Source organism: Frieseomelitta varia, unplaced genomic scaffold (assembly GCF_011392965.1).
Source record: "Frieseomelitta varia isolate USP_RPSP 00005682 unplaced genomic scaffold, Fvar_1.2 scaffold_423, whole genome shotgun sequence".
Lineage (NCBI taxonomy): Eukaryota > Metazoa > Arthropoda > Insecta > Hymenoptera > Apidae > Frieseomelitta > Frieseomelitta varia.
The window spans coordinates 1-17,521 of record NW_025110172.1 but is presented as its reverse complement, the minus strand read 5'-3'; the positions used below and the strand labels follow the sequence as shown (position 1 = coordinate 17,521).

At 40.2% G+C, this 17,521-nt stretch overlaps 1 long non-coding RNA gene across 1 annotated transcript; it reads right to left on the bottom strand.

Moving 5' to 3' along the window:
• Positions 1-10,723: 10,723 nt before the first annotated feature.
• On the bottom strand, positions 10,724-11,906 carry LOC122531895. Its single transcript, XR_006307417.1, has 3 exons — positions 11,736-11,906; positions 11,358-11,501; positions 10,724-10,773 (listed from the first exon to the last, which is right to left on the bottom strand). It is a non-coding gene; the product is annotated as an uncharacterized LOC122531895 (long non-coding RNA).
• Between the last annotated feature and the right edge of the window lie 5,615 nt (positions 11,907-17,521).

Sequence of the window (17,521 nt, the reverse complement as noted above, 5' to 3'; positions counted from 1 at the left end):
CCTCGGGAACTTAGTTCCGACTCCTTCCGTAATTACGAGAATTCTCGCAGTTGGAGCGTGCACCGAGTGAAAGATGGCCGATGGTCGAGACTTGGAAGCGACTCGTTCGAGCCGAAAGGGTGACGAAACCTGGTATTCGAAGAGAGGAGGAGGAGGAGGAGACGCCGATCGAATCGACGTCAAGAGTAATTAATACAGGTGCACCGATAGAAGGCATACTGAAACGTGTGTGTGTGTGCGTGTGTGTGTATATATAGGTTGGGAACTCCGCGAGAGCTCGTGAAAGCACGGAGTTGCACGGCTGGAAACGGAGCAACGAACGACACACCGCGAGGCGTCGCGCAAGACGGACGAAATGTAACCGGCAATTCCGCGACAAACCTCTCCGCCCGTGACAGTTTGAAACCGTGGTATCGCCCGCGGGGACTTGCCAAGTTCCTACCGACAACTTTGTTCTTCGCGAACCTCGCCAGAAACATCCGCCGGAATTTCGCACTCGCTCGCCAGGCAACGCCAGTGGATGCAATTCAAACGATAATAATTCCTTCTGCATTATACATTTCGTTCGCGCGAGCGTCAGAAGACCCGGCGAGAAATCGGATTTACCGTGCAACCGTCGTGAACCGTGCGAAACCGTTCCCTCGAATCGATTAACACCCGTTCGAACCGTTACGTTTCACATCGATCATCTCGCGAGATGCAAATTATCGCGTACAGACCTTTAAATCCACTTTCAATATCAAATTATTCTCGCAACACGATGAACGACGGCGGGGGAGGGGGGAGGGTGAGTGGAAGGGAATTGAGATCGTTTTGCTGCGAATCTCATCACCGTGCATAGCGAAATGTTGGTGGATTTAACGACTCTGAGGCTCCTGGCCGCACGCCTCGGATGATATCAGCGCGCTCAGCTTTGATCCGTTTCCGTAGCTTTCACGGATTTATCATGCGTTATGTTCAGCGGTGGCCGTGTCAAAGACGGTTGAAATTATTCAAAGATGAATGCGCCGGCAGCGAGGACATCTCGTGCAAGTTTAAACGACCTCAAACAAGACGTCCCTTTGAGGGAGAGCACCGGCCGAAATCTACCGGTTTTCGTTGTTTCTACAATTCGGGGAACGTGGGCGCGTTTACGTTATTGAAATATCCCCCACCCGGTCCTCGTTAACGCCGAGAAAACTGTCTAGATCTCGGGATCCTGCGGCGAAACGGAAACGATAACGAACGAGGTGCTGAAAAGAGATTTTCATCGGCTCATTAAGAACCGGGCTAAGAACGTTCGGCGTGGATCGCGCGAGAGGACGGCGAAGTAACGTATTGTTTTCGTAGGTTTATCGATCATCCGAGTGAACGTGGAGAGCGTGGTTTCTCGACTGCGGAAAACCCAGTGTAGATAGACAGAGAGAAAGTGAGAGAAAGTGAGAGAGAGAGAGAGATCCTTGCGGTGTCGCACGCCATCGTTTCCCGCTCCTCTAAGCACGTAGGATTTACCGGGCGGAGCTTGCAATTACTAATTCTGTTCGCCTCGTGTTGGGCCAGCTTCCGCGTCGTAACGAAACGTCTCGTCGCGCGCGCGCGAATATAACCGCGCGTCCTAGTTTCGCCTACTAACGAAGCGACTGCGAGAGAAGAAAGGAAAAAGAAAAAAAAAAAAAAAAGAAAAAAGAAAGGAAGAAAAGAGAAAAAGAAAACAGTGGAAAGAAACAAAATGGAATCGTTTCCGACGACGCCGAGCGCCCCGCTAACGAATCGTCGAACGCATCGCGGCGCGCGGGCGCTCGTTGAGAATGAAACGCGCCGAGAGAAATGGCCTCGCGGAACAATTCTCCGAAAATGTGACGGAACGAAAGAAAAAGAAAGAATCTTATTTTAGGAACGACGCGAGTGTCGAACTTTTCCAGATCGTGGCCGCCTCCTCTCCCCCCTCCTCTCTGTGATTGCAAAACACAGGCCGACAAAGTTTTTACGCGCGACTGAACGAAAAAAAGACTCGCCCGCTGTAAAAATTTCGGAATTGCCGGCTGCCGGTTATTCCAAGTGTGCTGTTTACAATCGATCAGAGTTGCTCGGAAACTGAGCGGCAATATAACAAAAAGAAAAAAAAAAAAACAGAAACCTCTTTCTCGGGGTTGGAACACCCGGATAACTCGTTCGTCGGTTAGAAAAGAAATCTTCCCTCTCGATCGATGTCTCTCCGAGCACGGTAATTTGCTAATTCGACGATGTAGACAGAGGAATGATCATTGGTCGGGCTTGAATCAAGGAAGCACGAACTGGAGAGAAAGCGTATCTTTCGCGAGGAAATTACAGCGAAAGTAAAACAGTCGCAATTTTTGACCGAGTTACACAGACTTGTTCGCGGCCGATTTCGACTCGACAATGGAGAGGAACGGGGACGTTGGACGACGGTGAACAAGAGGATCGCAATGTACGCGTCCTCCAGTTTCGCCGCTAGAGTAGGAAGCTATCGTCGACCCTTTCCACGTTGGAAAGCATGGTCGAATAAACGCGGTAGGCAACACGGTCGAATTGGGTCAGAGGATGCCGAATAGAAGAGAGGGTTCGCCTCGAGGACCGTCGAGAAGCGTCGGATTCCCAGATCCATCCTGGGCCCTCGCGGATAACGCTTTTCCGCCGATAAGATTCTCGTTTCGTCATCTATCTCCGCCCTCGTCGTTTAGCGGTGCATGTACACAGGCGAGGGATACGCGAATCCTTCACACGTTGTGTACGTGCAGGCCGAGGTAAATGTGTGCAAACGGGCGCAAAATCGATTCGTATAATACGGTCACGTGGCGAGCGATTTTCAGCCGGCCTGATTACGGTTATTCAACCACGTGACAGATTTCAAATTTACTTGGTGCTAGCGGTGGCGCTGCCACCGCTCCGCTTGACGTAGTCACGTATAATCAGGTGGCCCGGAATTTATTATAGTACGTGCGTTACATGTGCTATTACGACACGCGCGATAGTCGCCGCGTCGCGGTGCGGTGAACTTCGATTTATCGCCGATACACGGACACACTTTCTGCTCCCGATACTTTCCGCTTGCCATTGAACCCGAACGCGTGCTCCCACCCTCTTTCCTTGAATGCGAAATTCGATTATCAGAAACGCGATGATATCTTTCGACTCGTCTATTGTCGCGTCAGAAGATGTCACGCGACTCAAACCAGATCCTCTTTATCCGAATTCGATTACCGATCGTTTTCAACGTACTTTCGCCCTCGTATCGCGACAGGTTGTCGAGTTTCGAGTAAATCCGGTGCTTTATATGCCGTCATCGGACCAGATAACCTCGCGGCAGCGCCGCGTAAACGCAATTCTCTAGAGAGATACGTACAAGTAAATAGAAATTCGTGTTAAATTGTAATTAATCGAGACTAGACCCTTTTGCAAGTTACAGTTTTTACTCGCGATTGCCGTTCGTCGTCGGACGATGCAACTTGTTTTCAAATCACTTGATAGCGACGGGAGATGGTACGACGGATAACGATGTTTTCATTGCCATCTGTTTCCAGCTAGCTTGGATCCACCCTAGCTCGTAAAAAAGAGATAGACGTCGGAGTTGCTTTGTCTGTGGCGCCATTTTGTTCGAGTAACGCCCGTCAAGACGGGCGCGACGGTGGTTGAAAATCGACGCGACTAATTATCGTGGAATGGAGGAAGGGTGTATCCATCAAGCGTCGCCCCATGACTACCAAGTAATCGCCTTTGCGAAGGTTCGCGACAGAAAGAAGGGGGAAGGCGCGCGTAAAAAATTCACGAGCCCGCGCGTTTCAGCTGAAAGATGGATTTCGCATGGAAGCGCGGGTATCGATCCCGGGGACCAGACCAGGAGGGATGATGCGTTCGCCGGGATAAAAGCGATCGGAGAGGAATCAAACTCGAGTAAACCACAAATTACAGGTGGCAAGTAAAGAACGGCCGTGAGCCGTTCGGTCGACGACGTCGAGTAAAGCTCGTCGAACGAGAGGTTCGGGAGGTATAATAATAATGTCGCGAGCTAGTAAAATGGATCGGTGGAAAAACCAGCATCGAAGAAAAGAAATAGAGAGAGAGAGAGAGGAGGCGAGGAAAGGGGTGCGAGCCGACGCCCTTACACGCTTCATCAATCTTCGCTTCTCGCGAAGAGGGCTAACGACGTCGCGTCGCTACGACGAGATAAACGGACTAGCTGGCCGGGTAATCTCGGTATAGCAGTTGGCACGGTTGATTGTTGGAGAAGTCGACGGAAAGAAAGCCATCTGTTGAGACACGGCTAGATGGTGATCGATCTATCTACTTGCCGCTCTCGACGTTCCGCTTATTACTACAGTTTCAATGTTTTAATTACCTAATTAGCAGGAGTTATACGCCTTAGACGGGAAGCGCTCGGCGAACGCATTTCAGAGTATGTTTAGAATTAGTCTGGCAAATGCGTGCCTCGTGATGGCTAAACGCGTTCATCGTCAAAATGGTTCAACGCGTCTTATGTAAAGTCTGTATTAATAAATGTTCCCCCTCAACGTGTAATTCAGACGTTCGTTTTTAATCTCACTTCGTTGACGATCAATTTTTCACATTACGAGGAGCATATGCCATGCGTCGAGACGAAAATGAAAGAACGTAACTCGTTGTTCGTAATTTCGTTGTCGACTCGATTCGGATGCCACCGTGTAATGGATAGACACTCGCCAGTCCGAAAATATTGCGTTGCAAAGGAGAGGAGAGCACGCCAATGGACAGCGTGGCAGATCCAGTGAAGTGGCGGACATTGCTATTCCAACAACGTCCTCGACGTTGCTCTTCTTTCCCCTTCTTTCCCCTTATTTCTCTCGCTCACGTACGCGGTAAGGGCATCGGCTAACTGGATCAACTTGGACGCTTCCACTTTGCAACATCTGTAAATGAGAAGTTGTCGTCGACGTTTGCCCGTACGGAGCCAGCTAACGCGAGCTGCAATCTTCGTCCGCTTCGTTGCGTTCGCGCCGCGCGAACGTAAAATTCGATTTAAATTCGCGTGTCACAGCTCGGATCGTAATCTCGTTAGAACAACGCCACCGCGTTGTTTGCGCGTTTCTCGCAATTATTTCTCCCCTTTTCATCTCCCTTTTCTTTTCTTTCGCGTCAAACATTTCGATAATTCAGCTATTTCGTCGTGCACGATCGCGCGATGGGAACAACGAACCTCGAATAATTAGCCCGAGCTCGAGCAACTCTGCAGGGATCGAATATCCCAATGAGCCCTCGCTCCGAACCGTGCATCACAAATCACAGGGGTTGAAAAAGAGCGAGTAGTTGGGCTCAGCGAAAGGTCGGCATTTAGAGAGGACGGTTCAATGCAGTCGCGGAAAAAGTATGAAAAATGGGACGGAAAAGATAAGGAATAACAAAGTAGCGAGTGATAATAGACGAAAAGAGTAAAAACAAATCGCGCGATACCAGGTCGTTGGTTCTCCCTCTTTCTCTCTCTTTCTTTCTCGAACGAATATTTAATAAAGCTTTTTGTAAAAGGGTCTGCGATTGAAATGACTCGTTATCACGACGATGCTATTAATAACGAGAATCTACAATAGAAAGCTGTCAATTTCGAAATTTTTCGAAAGCGAAACAAATCTGGGACCGGGGGAAAGTGGAAAGAAACTCTCGCGGGTATTGCCGACGAGTTTACGCCTATGAAAGCAGCCCGGTGGTGTATACACAAAAGCGCAAAGTGTACGGCGCGACACGAAGAGAGGCAGGAAAAAGGGAAACGGCTGGACGGCTGGGGGAGAAAACATCTTTGTCGGGTTTGCCAGTTGGCAGACAGCTTTTAATATATTTGACAAAGTTCGAGCTTTCAAGAACGCGAACCAAGCAGCCTCGTAAATCCTTGCCTCTTAGCGAGTATGCGCGAACACGCTTCTACGCCTACGGGCTAGCTGTGGCTCACCTTCGCGGATAAGTCTTCGTTTCTCCAAGTTTCTCTCTCGCGCGCGCGATCGCGTCCGGATACATTTTTACGAGCTCGCCCGAGAGACGGCCCATTATTCGTGTTCTTTCGCGACCTAACGCGGGGCTAACGCCGAAGGGCTGCCGCCCTACTCTCCTCTACGCATTAGTAACTTCATAACAACAAAAAATTACCAAGTAGCCGAGGTTTCTCTTCACTTTTTTCCCATCCTGCTCCGCCCCCCCCCCCCCACTTTCCCTCTCGTCCCTCTTTGCTTTAGTTAAAGAGAACGATCCAAGTTTTCCTGGATTACCGTCGATGACGTGATAATGTCAAACCCCAGCGGACACCATTATTTCAATGTTTGCTGCTGGAGTGGGAAGAAGTCTGGATCTAGTGGAAGACCTCGATAATGGGAGTCCTATTACTGTTCGAGGTCAGAGTTGGGGGCTACGTTGCCGCTTGGAAACGGCTGGAACGGGTCTGAACCTTCTAAAGTAGGCTCTGACATTATTATTGAATGTCTGGTTTTGACATTTGTATGCGATGCCTCGAGCACACTATATATATCTGGGAAATCTGCCCGGACAGCTTCTTCGCTGGCCATTCTCTAGTATTCAACCGGCTTCAACGTTGTAAAACATTGTTTATACGGCGTTCCACGTTGCAAATGTGTGTCGAAAAGTTAAACGATCACGAGAAACGAACACGAGCAAAAGAAAATGGAACCGTGGTATAGTTGCCCAACTGTTCCTACAAAACATCCCGTGCAGTGTGATTTAATAGCGAAAATCAGCCACGCTGAAGAGATACGTGTTCATTACAACTTCCTGCATTCGGAAAAACAAGGACATTTGTTATGCTTACTTCGTAGTATGTTATAATACATACACGTTTGCAAAAAAAAAAAACAGCTATGTCTCATCATTTGTATACGACACAATATACTCGACAACTTTAATTCGTTTTATCGAAATCGCAACTAAAATATGTTTATTGAAGTATGTCCTAAAATTCAATGTAACACAGATCTTTCAAAGTGTCTCTATGAAATATTTTTATACTTCGATTTATCCGATTAAAAATTAATACTAATTACGTGAAAATGTAGAATAATTGGTATATTTAAAAAAACATATATAAAGAATTATATAATATATAATTATATAATTTTTATAGGTGTTTCATGTTTTTTTTTAAGTCCTATAAAGAATTGTATTACTTATCTATTTTAAATTATTTTAACATTAATTAAACATGCACTGAAGCATAAACTAATAATTCTAAAAAGCAGTATCTTCTAGTAGTATAAACTTTCTTCTAAACGACTTTAATTCGTTTTCTTATTAAGTATCTATTTATGTGCTAATTTAAAGATAATCTGCCTAGCCATAAATCTATCTTAATTAAAATATATCTTAGCTTTACAACCTTAGCTATAAAAAAATCCTACTCAACTGAAAATCGACTTCCATCTGTCTAGTAAAAATCTGAAGATTTTTATTAACCTATTTAAATATTTACTTTTATAAGCCTACGTAAGTATCTAAAGGGGCAGAGGGGGAATATTAACATGAATGCACTCTTCAAAGAAACGTGTGTGCATTCCTATTGGTTCTGTACATGTTGATTCTTGGAATAATCTTGAATGCAAATTAATTCAAACAATCTGAAGATTTGTAAGTATTGGAAACTGCTGGATAACTACTTCTGTATAGCTTCCTTAGCAATCACATACTTCCACAATCTCAGTGGGACGAGTTTGGACATTTTACAAACACAACACTATGTAAAGAAACGCGAACATTAACTGAAGAAGTTAACATTAATTTTTAAAGTGAATAAAGACTATTATATCTATCTAAAACAAAAACAACTTTAACAATTCGCGATGGCCACAGATGTAATAATATTATAAAGTTGGTTAAAAGTTAACTTTTAAATTTCTAATTTAATTTTAAATAAAATAGAAGTTGACAATTGTCGGAATTCAAATAAAACAAAAGAAAAAAACACTCGTGATATGTTACAATTCGCAACACAAAATCAAACCCGACCATCATCAATCGCAATTCTAATATACAAATTGAAATAAATATTCTTTCTCTGTTCTAATTCTGTCTGAAACCGATGTTGATTTCTGATACCGAAATCAACATCCATTCGCAACTCTAATTCACAACACGAAATCTCGATTATTTTGTAACTTTAATCAAAACCGTAATTAACTCTAATAAAAAAAAAAAAAAAACGCGTTTTATCCAATGTGATGATGGATCGACATACACGTCGGTCAAAAGAAAAAAGGAAAAAAAATATTACTGCATGCTACAAATATTAAAAACGAGCATAGTGACAAAGCAGTAACAAAAATGACATCCCACGTTATGGATGGATTTCACATACAGAAAATGGGAAGCCATAAGTAGTTACCCTCTTGAGTGGCAATTTTGCTGGGCCTCTTCAGCTTATATGATAGCCTCTTCTTTCTTCGGGCACGATGCCCGCTGAAACTTAAACTTAAACTCAAGTCTTTCTAATCACAAAATAAAAAAAAAACAACTTTAAAAAGTTGCAGCATCGCAAAAGCTGATTCAATTGCATCTGGACGACCAATAGTGTTCACAATAGTGTCACGTATGCGTGCAATTTGTAAGCGTTTCGTTTCGAAACTCGCGGATATTCGGAAAATCTATGGACAAAACCAAACATGAGCGGAATGCTCCACTTGTGCCAAGTTTGCTGCAGATTTTTTAAATTAGATTTCCTGACACGCGACTAGAAACTGTGCCAACCTACCCGGCTCTATCTACTTATAATTAAACAGACACACCAGAAAGTATGCTACCTATCCTATCCAGGACAGGATAGGCCCCCTCCTGCTATATTTAAAAAAGAAATAGTAAAAACCAGGCATACTAACACACTCACTCCGCGGTTCTCTCACATAGACCTGGGCGCAGACCTACACTAGAGAGAACGTCCCGGGACGTCTCCGACACCCAAGTGTCGCACACAAGTTTCACACTCTAATTTACGTATCAGTTTCGTGAAATCGACCACGAGGGACCATTGCGTAAAAAGTACATATATATTCCAATTTTAATTAAATACATTTCAAATTCAAGCTTAATACTTTTCATTGTAGTATTATTTAGAAAATGTACAATTATGGTATTCATAATTTTCGTATATTATGACTGTATCAATAAGTAGTTATAAAATTTATCAACGTTTCCATTTTTAATTTGATATTTTTCAATATTATATCGTTTATGAAATTAATAATACTGCCATTCACAATTTTCGTATATTGCGATTGTTTTAAATATTATTGTGAAATTCATCAATATTTCAAAATTATACTGCTTGAAACAATAAGAAAAAAGACGCAATTCCATAATCTAATAAATACGCACCCATACAATATGGAAAATACGTCGTGCACGATATCCAATACATCGCTGAGAAATTAGTAAACTTACAAATTATGGTCATCATGCCTGTTACCATTTTCCCACTCAAGTAGCACCTGAGCACGTGAGTGAGGTCTTGGCAATAAACATGGAAAGAATTAAATCTGAAAATCCTGAGTTAAAAAAACAATTAATATATATCTCTTCTTTTTATCTAACGGATTAATATTTCTTGATATTGCATTTCTCATTTTATTTAAATTTTTAATTAATCTCTCATATGTATAATTTATTGAAATGAATTTGAGTGAAGAAAGATAATAAATATATTTACTGAAAGAAAAATTAAGGTAAATAATATAAAATTCAATGAACAGTAATAGAGGTGAATATTGAAGTAAACTATTGATAAAAATATCCTCAAGTGATCTCTTTATCAAAGCTAATTTTGAAAAATAGCGTTTTAAAAATCGAAAAATAGCGTTTAAAACTGTCGCTTTAATTCTGAAATCTACCTGCCACGAAATGTCTTCTTGCACAAAATTTGATATATTTCAAGTTCTATTAAATATAAAAATTAAATAAAAAAAAGTAATTCTACAGTATGATATGAGATAAAATTATGTATTATTTACAATAATACAAGAATTATAATACGTATCATCTTTAGAATTGTAATAATTTCAATTAAAATTGCCGATTTCTCTATTACAAAATACTCAAACAAAATAATTGTAACATTCCACCATTTATTCCAATAATCATACTATATATTCGTATGAATATTTTATCTTTGCAAACGATTATATTAAATATATATCGATTTTATAAATAATTATACCGATTTCTAATTTTCATTCACGCGTTAAATTATGCATCACTTTAAGTATTCAAAAAACACGATGTGCAAGAAAACCTATCCTGAACTGTAGCACAAACAAGAAAATGTTACTGCTCGTGAGTATAGTAAATACTCGCGGTCACTATGCTCGTCAAAAGTTTTATATAATACAACTAGCCATTCGTGTCGATTCGGACCTTTCATCCTACGACATGATTGAGTAACTAGAGGAACAAAAATGCTTGTGACTCACAATTAGATGCGAAAAGCAGTTATCAATGAGTGTAGTCCAGCAGAAGTTATCGTGATGTTCATTAGACTGAAATCGTTGATTGTAATTATGAAGAAAAAAGTGAAGAATGAAACCTGTAATAAAAGCATAAACTATTACAACTTGTTCTTAAAGGTAGGGTTAATTATTTGAAAAGTTTGAAATAATGAAACACTGATCTCTCTCAAACATAAAATTTTAATAATAATTCTATCTTTTAATTAATAATAATTAACGCAAAATATAAGGAATGAAATTAAATGTAGTACTTACATTCTTGGCACTATAGAGTTCTTCCCATGGAACAGAAAAAAATTGAAGTTGCAAAAACCTTTATCAAAACATGCGAAATCTTATAATTTGTTTTTAAAAGCATATTTAAGAAATTCAAGAAATACTACTTTTTCAAAATCATTGCAATTATTATTATTAACTTATCACAAATAAAGAAATGAAAAATGTGAAATATTTAATCAATATTAATATATAAAGAATGTTTACGTATTGCAAAATACTTTCTACTACTGTAAAATATCCATGAATATATCGTGATATAATTGATTTGGAAAAATTATGCTCTGAATATGCTATGAATGTACGTCATGAAAATTTCAAACATGGCTCCCTTCTTTTGTCAGTTAAACAGAACTGCACAATATGGAAATACGATGCGCAGAACGTAAACTCATTTCTTCCCGGAAATAATATAAATTATTGAAAAATGTGAAATACCAACAGTATTATTGAAATTTATAAAATACAGCAAAATGTAAAATCTGCATTTCACAGTCTTAATTTTTGTTATATTACGCATTAATTTCGTTAATGCTATGAATTATTTGTTAGAAACACATATCGATTGAATACGAAAACAAATATTGCCAATTATCCAATAAAAAGAGGAAATAAACGTACAAGTATGTCTGTCTTCATTAAAATAAATGAAATTTCACCATATCTCCACAAAAAGTTGTCGCATTTATCGTTAATCATTCTGATGTCCTTTTGATATTCATGGCGTCCCCTTAATGCTTCGACGTTTCACAATCAACCAAGAATCTATACAAAAAAAACAAAAAAACTTCCAATAACACGTATAAATGAAACAATTTACATGAAAATGAAACAACAATCAAGATTAAATGACATTTTGAAACAGTAATACTTGTACATGTAACAATGCATATATTTATACATAATACAAATTACCGGTAAATGTAACATAACCAAGAAGACGATCAAGAATACGAAAGTAACTTAAAATGCAATAAACTATTAAAAGTAAAAACGTACATTAGTCAAATAAAGTTGACAGTAGTGTGAATATAAATGATGAAAAGATGGCGATGAAAGTATTACGCAATTAATAAACGTTGGACGAGATGACACATCTCAACGCCACGATTGTCAACCGTAGAATAATTCCCCGCGCAGCAAGTTCGCGTCGTGACTAATTTGATGAGGTGGGGGCGCAACTAGGATTCGGTTGATTTCATCAAAAAATGAGGTATGTATTCTATGAATATATTTTCAACAGCGAGCGTATTATATATGCATGTGTATATATATTTGAACGAATTGAATTGATTAAATTAATAAAATATAAAACGTAATGAACATTTTAATACAGAATGTAATTACATTTTTTAATGAAAATGTCTGTAATATCATTATGCAATGTCAATTTTAGAAAAATATTCGACAGTAGAAGAACAAGCTCTATTGATTGTAATTTCTGCCTGACAGCTTCTTTTGAAACTTGCAATTAATTTAAGCGAATTTATTTAATTTATCTGATTTGGTAGTGCATAATGCATAAGTAATGCTTCTTCATATTCAAATAAGTAATTTTTCTGCTCAAAGTAAAAATTCAAACAAATTTTTCTATCGTAGGTACTGCTCGATATCACCGTTTGCTTGTTTTACAATAAATAATGATTAATAATTTCACGAAGCGAATAAATCAAAATTCCCATAATTCCTGGCTCTTCTCTTTATCTTCAAATCTGTGGAACAGTTAAGATCCTCAAGTTCAGATGGAAGCACTTTCCCCAAGAGTGGTTTCCTGACTTCGCTGTAAGATGACACTAGTATGTCATTCTGGACTGTAAGGATAAAGTAGAGACAAAAATTGTATAGATAAAATGGTGGGCTTTAACGACTTTGAAATGGCGAAAAACATTAAAAAGTTCCCTCTGAACTATGGAACAGAGAAAACCAATAGAGGAAATGCAATTTCCTGTTGAATTAATACTCATCTTAAATTGATCGATTTAATTTTCTAACAATCTTGCTTGCTTCGTTTAACAATTTACGTTCCACACTAAATTGTTCATTACCATGAGTGAATACGTCGTCATGGGATAGAGCGTATTTTGCTACGTTCAAAGCACAATCGGAAATTTATCCTGCGAACAAGCTAGTTCGCGGTATTTACAATTAATTCTTAGCGGAATCGTCGATCAACACGAATTCACTGTAATTAATTATGATAATATTATTGATTTCAGGTTCCCGTGGTCGCGTTAATATCGTTATTGTCGGCATTCGAGCGACCATGGCTAACGGTGAATTTCTGCGGGCTGGAAACCAACGGCCACCGCAATATCGTTTATCGATTAAACTACTATAGTACGATACTAACAATAAGTATCACGGGCGAGAAGCGGCTTCAATTTTCACGTGATTCTACCAAATTCGCGTCCCCTCGTTGCGAGACAAATGAATACACAGCCCGACGACTGGCTGAATTTATGCCCGTCGCGCTAACTAACTCTAAATTTTCATAGTGTACCTAAGATGAGAGTGGGAGAGACGCAAGGTATGCCGCCTTAATAAAAATTACGACGAGCTAAATTGATTTGCAAGAATTTATTTGGAACCGGTGGTGAATAGCAGGCGAACAGCGACTGGTTCGTTTCGCATTCAACCCGTGCCAGGGAGCACGCCTATACTCGCATCATCAATTTCACCGTTGCGCCTCGATGTTCTGCTGCCTTGTCGGGGATCAGCGCCCTGCCTGCAGATGCAATTCGCTCCAGGGTACAATCAATGCGATACCGTTGCAAATTCCGTGGCTGACAGAGTCGAAGGCGGTAAACGGACAAGGTTGCTCGACCAAGCCTGCCATCTACTTCGCTCAACATCAGGAAACAAGGCAGACTTGTTCTCCTACAGAAGACAAAAAATCGCTTTTATCTTATTTTTCGATTGTTTTTTCTCGTTCACTCTCACACGCACTTACACACACTCTCTCTTTCTCTCTTTCTCCTCTTCCTGATTTCTCTGTCTATTTCGAACGACAATTCTATTTACGGAATCGTTTCTGTCTGTTTGCAGCTTCCGTCTTTCCGTCTTCTCCGCTGCGCTCCTCCGTCTCTTTCTCGCTCGTTCGCTCTTTTACGTTGCCTCGTTTAATGCACTTCTATAGGAAATTACAAGTGAAAACGTTTCGTTAGCAGCGTCTATTTTCCAGCGTCGCTTTTTTGTCCCCCTTGTCTCGCCTCGTTTTTCCTGTTCGCAGCGCGTAAATCGTTAGCGAGCTCGTTAACTTCGTACGATATTTATCGAGGCAGCCTGGCCCGCGATAATGGAATCCCATTGTCTACTTACGAGCGCATTACCCCCGTCGACCGATTGCCTCTCGTTGACACCGTTTCTTTCTCGGCCGATCAATCCGCTATGCTAGCTCGAATATATACACGCATACACATATACAATAATTCGTTCGTCGCGCCGATCTTTCTTTCACATCGGCTCCTCTTTCGTCAAAAGACACTACCTTCCCTCGAAACGAGTTCCTCTTCAAAGTGTTGCTCAAAGTGTCGTCTGTCTCTGAATCGAATAGATTCAAACTCCAGTTTAAAACCGAGTAACAAACTTCCCCCCGCAAAGAAATTAATTTGTCTCGCACAAATCCGAGAAATTACTCGACCGAATAAATTCTCATCCCCTTTTCTTCAGCGTGGAACGTTGTTTCTCTTGGTGCCGAGATTCGAGCATCGATTCCATACCGCGGTTTAGCGTATCGGTTATCGAGTTTTTTTTTTTACGTAGCTCATCGATTTGACCAAACCAGATAGATCCACAGGACGTTCCGAACATTCCGAATCGCCCTTTGACCAAGACAAACGTAACCCCTTTGAACGATCGAATCTGACGTGAATCGCACATGTTAATATTTGCCCGCGTTAATACCATTCGAATCTACATCGAGAAGAACGCTCACATAGACGCGGCACCACTCGCGAATGCTTTGATTCGCGTTACTTTGCGAAATCAGGTTGCACAAAACTGACATGATAATTTCTTCAGTGTTTCTTCACGTGCTTTCCTCCTCTTCGTAAAATTTAATTTATTGCGATTTCACTTGAAATTTAGGTCATGAAGTGAATTATAGAAAGCTGAGGTGAAATTAGGGAAATTGGTTTTTCAATTTGCAGCCCAGCATAACTCGGACCAAGTGGCTTTAGTGGATAAATGTCTTAACATCTGGAAGAGAATCACGTGTTTCAACCGATTTGAACAATGGGACATTGTCCAGCAACCTCACTTCAAGAAAATCACATTCAGGACGCAGTGGAAGGGAAAATCAGAAGGATCCTTTTCTAAAAAAAAACAGACTGAGGAACCAGTTGTGGAACACCGAAAAGTTAAAGTAGCAAATAAAATTGAGTTATCAAATAAAGTATTTCCTATGTTATACAGGGTGTTTCCTGTAACACGACGCATGATTTTTCTCCTACTTACAGCCGTCTGACAAAAAAAATTTAGAACAAAAGTTGAACGGTTCAGGGTGTGCAGTAGGTATCACTAAAAAAAAAAATTTCGAAAACTATTTGTTTTCATAGCTAAATCAAGGTCACTTTCGATGAAACAAATAGTCACACATAATTTTTTTTCCACTGTATTGAAGAGAACATCAAGACGAATTCAAAACACATATTATATGATATTATATATTATATGATATTTTTATTAACGTATTACTCCATTTACAGTAGTGAAAATGTGAACATTTAGGTTACTTTAACTTCTCGTCGTATTTGATTCTAAGACAGTGTAAACATAGTTGACCTCAGATTACTGAATGTAAACATAGGACTAGAATTTATTTGCAGTGTGTCATTGCGGTTCCTTCGTTTCATATTTCCAATATTTAGTGCAAACTAATCGCTTGCAACAATGTGTTCTTTTTCTAATTTCGAGAGAGTTGAAATGCTGTTGATTTTTGGCGAATGCAAGAGAAATTCTTGGAAAGCTACTAAAGTGTACAGAGATAAATTTCCGCAACGAAAGCAACCTTCGAAAGCAACGATTTCCACTACTGTAAATGGAGTAACATGTTAAAAAAAATATCATATAATATGTGTTTTGAATTCGTCTCGATGTTCTCTACAATACGGTGGAAAAAAAATTATTTGTTCCTATTTGTTTCATTCAAAGTGACCTTGATTTAGCTATGAAAACAAACAGTTTTCGAAATTTTTCTTATTGATACCAACTGTACACTTTGTACCGTTCAACTTTTATTCTAAACTTTTTTTTTGTCAGATGACTGTAAGTGAGAGAAAAATCGTGCGTCGCGTTACAGGAAACACCCTGTATATGCCAGAGAAAAGATTATTACAGTACGAACGTATACCATGCAGAACATAATTAATTCCTCTTTTTATATCCGAACACAATACCGTTTAATTTTCATTTAAAATCGTTTAACGCCAATCGTAGATGAATTAACGTTGAGCTTCGATCCGAAGACTACCAATTTGCAATATCGACACGTTTAAATAAGCGCGATATCGATGAAAACGGCGGAATCAACGTCGACTTTCAAATTCATGAAACAATTCGAAATCCTGAAAATTCTATTAAAAATGTTGTTTACAGTAACTGCGCCGGGTTATGTTTTTCCTGTTCGTCGGCAGCGATCTAAAAATTATTTTCGATTTCACGTTTGTTAAAAATAAAAGCAAAGGAAAAATATATACGAGCGAAAAAAAAAAATAAACGAATGGAGAAGCGTGGAACGAAACGTTATTTTCAATTCGTGCGTGTAAATTTCAAGGCTCATAGCTGGCAATTAAAACCATAAACGCGATTTCACGCGCAAGGATCGTTCGTCGTTCGATGTAGCAATATTTCCCCCCGTTGTAATCGCGAATTTCGTGATAATCACGCCGACGATGAATGAATTAACGGCATCATAACTCACCGATTACGCTCGATGACGATTAACTGAATACGGAACGACGCTACGTTTTCAACTACACTGTTACGGTCATGAACCATTTCTCGTGCAACAAGCTTTCGTATCGTTGACCGGGAAAAGAATGAATGCAAGTCAGGCGTTCGATAAGACGCATGGCCGCGAGAGAAACTTTCAAAGCAGTTATTCGAAAACCGATAAATAGTCGCAGCGTAATTCTGCCGGATTTCTTCAAACTTAGTTGCACCCACGGCGAAGAGACGTTTCTCTCTCTCTCTCTATCGCGCGAGCAATCATTTTTCTCGCCGCGTTCAAAGCCACATTCTAGGTTGGCTCCTTCTTTAGGCGAAAACCTCCTCCCTCGAACGGTCGACTCAGGGAATTTCCCGTTGTCGTTACTTCTGAATCACACCTAGAAAACTTGCGAAAAATAGGGACCGGAACGAAGTATGAAAAGAACCGCGATTCGCCGAAGTGCGATTGTCCGTGTCCCCTTAATCTACGACTAATTATACGAAAGTTCCAGGAAGAAAATGGGACGGGCGTTTTCCTCGAGAAGCAGTCTGCCACCTTTCTTGCCGTCTATACGAGCGTGAGGATAACAGCTGCCTGTACCGCTAGTCGAATGAAACGTATTTAAAAGTTTTTACGACAGCTTTTATTGCTTCAAAGCGAAGCTATTCAGAAGCTTTGAAAAGCACGGCCTCGTAAAATCTGCCGTCGTTCAGCGATAGGATTGACGTTCCGCTCGAGAGGATAAAGGTATCTTTATTATAATGCTTTCGCCGAAGAAGTTATTCTCTTAATAATCTCTTACAGTAAACATTCTCAAACAGCTAACGAACTCGATGTGCAAAATTCTGAAAAAAAA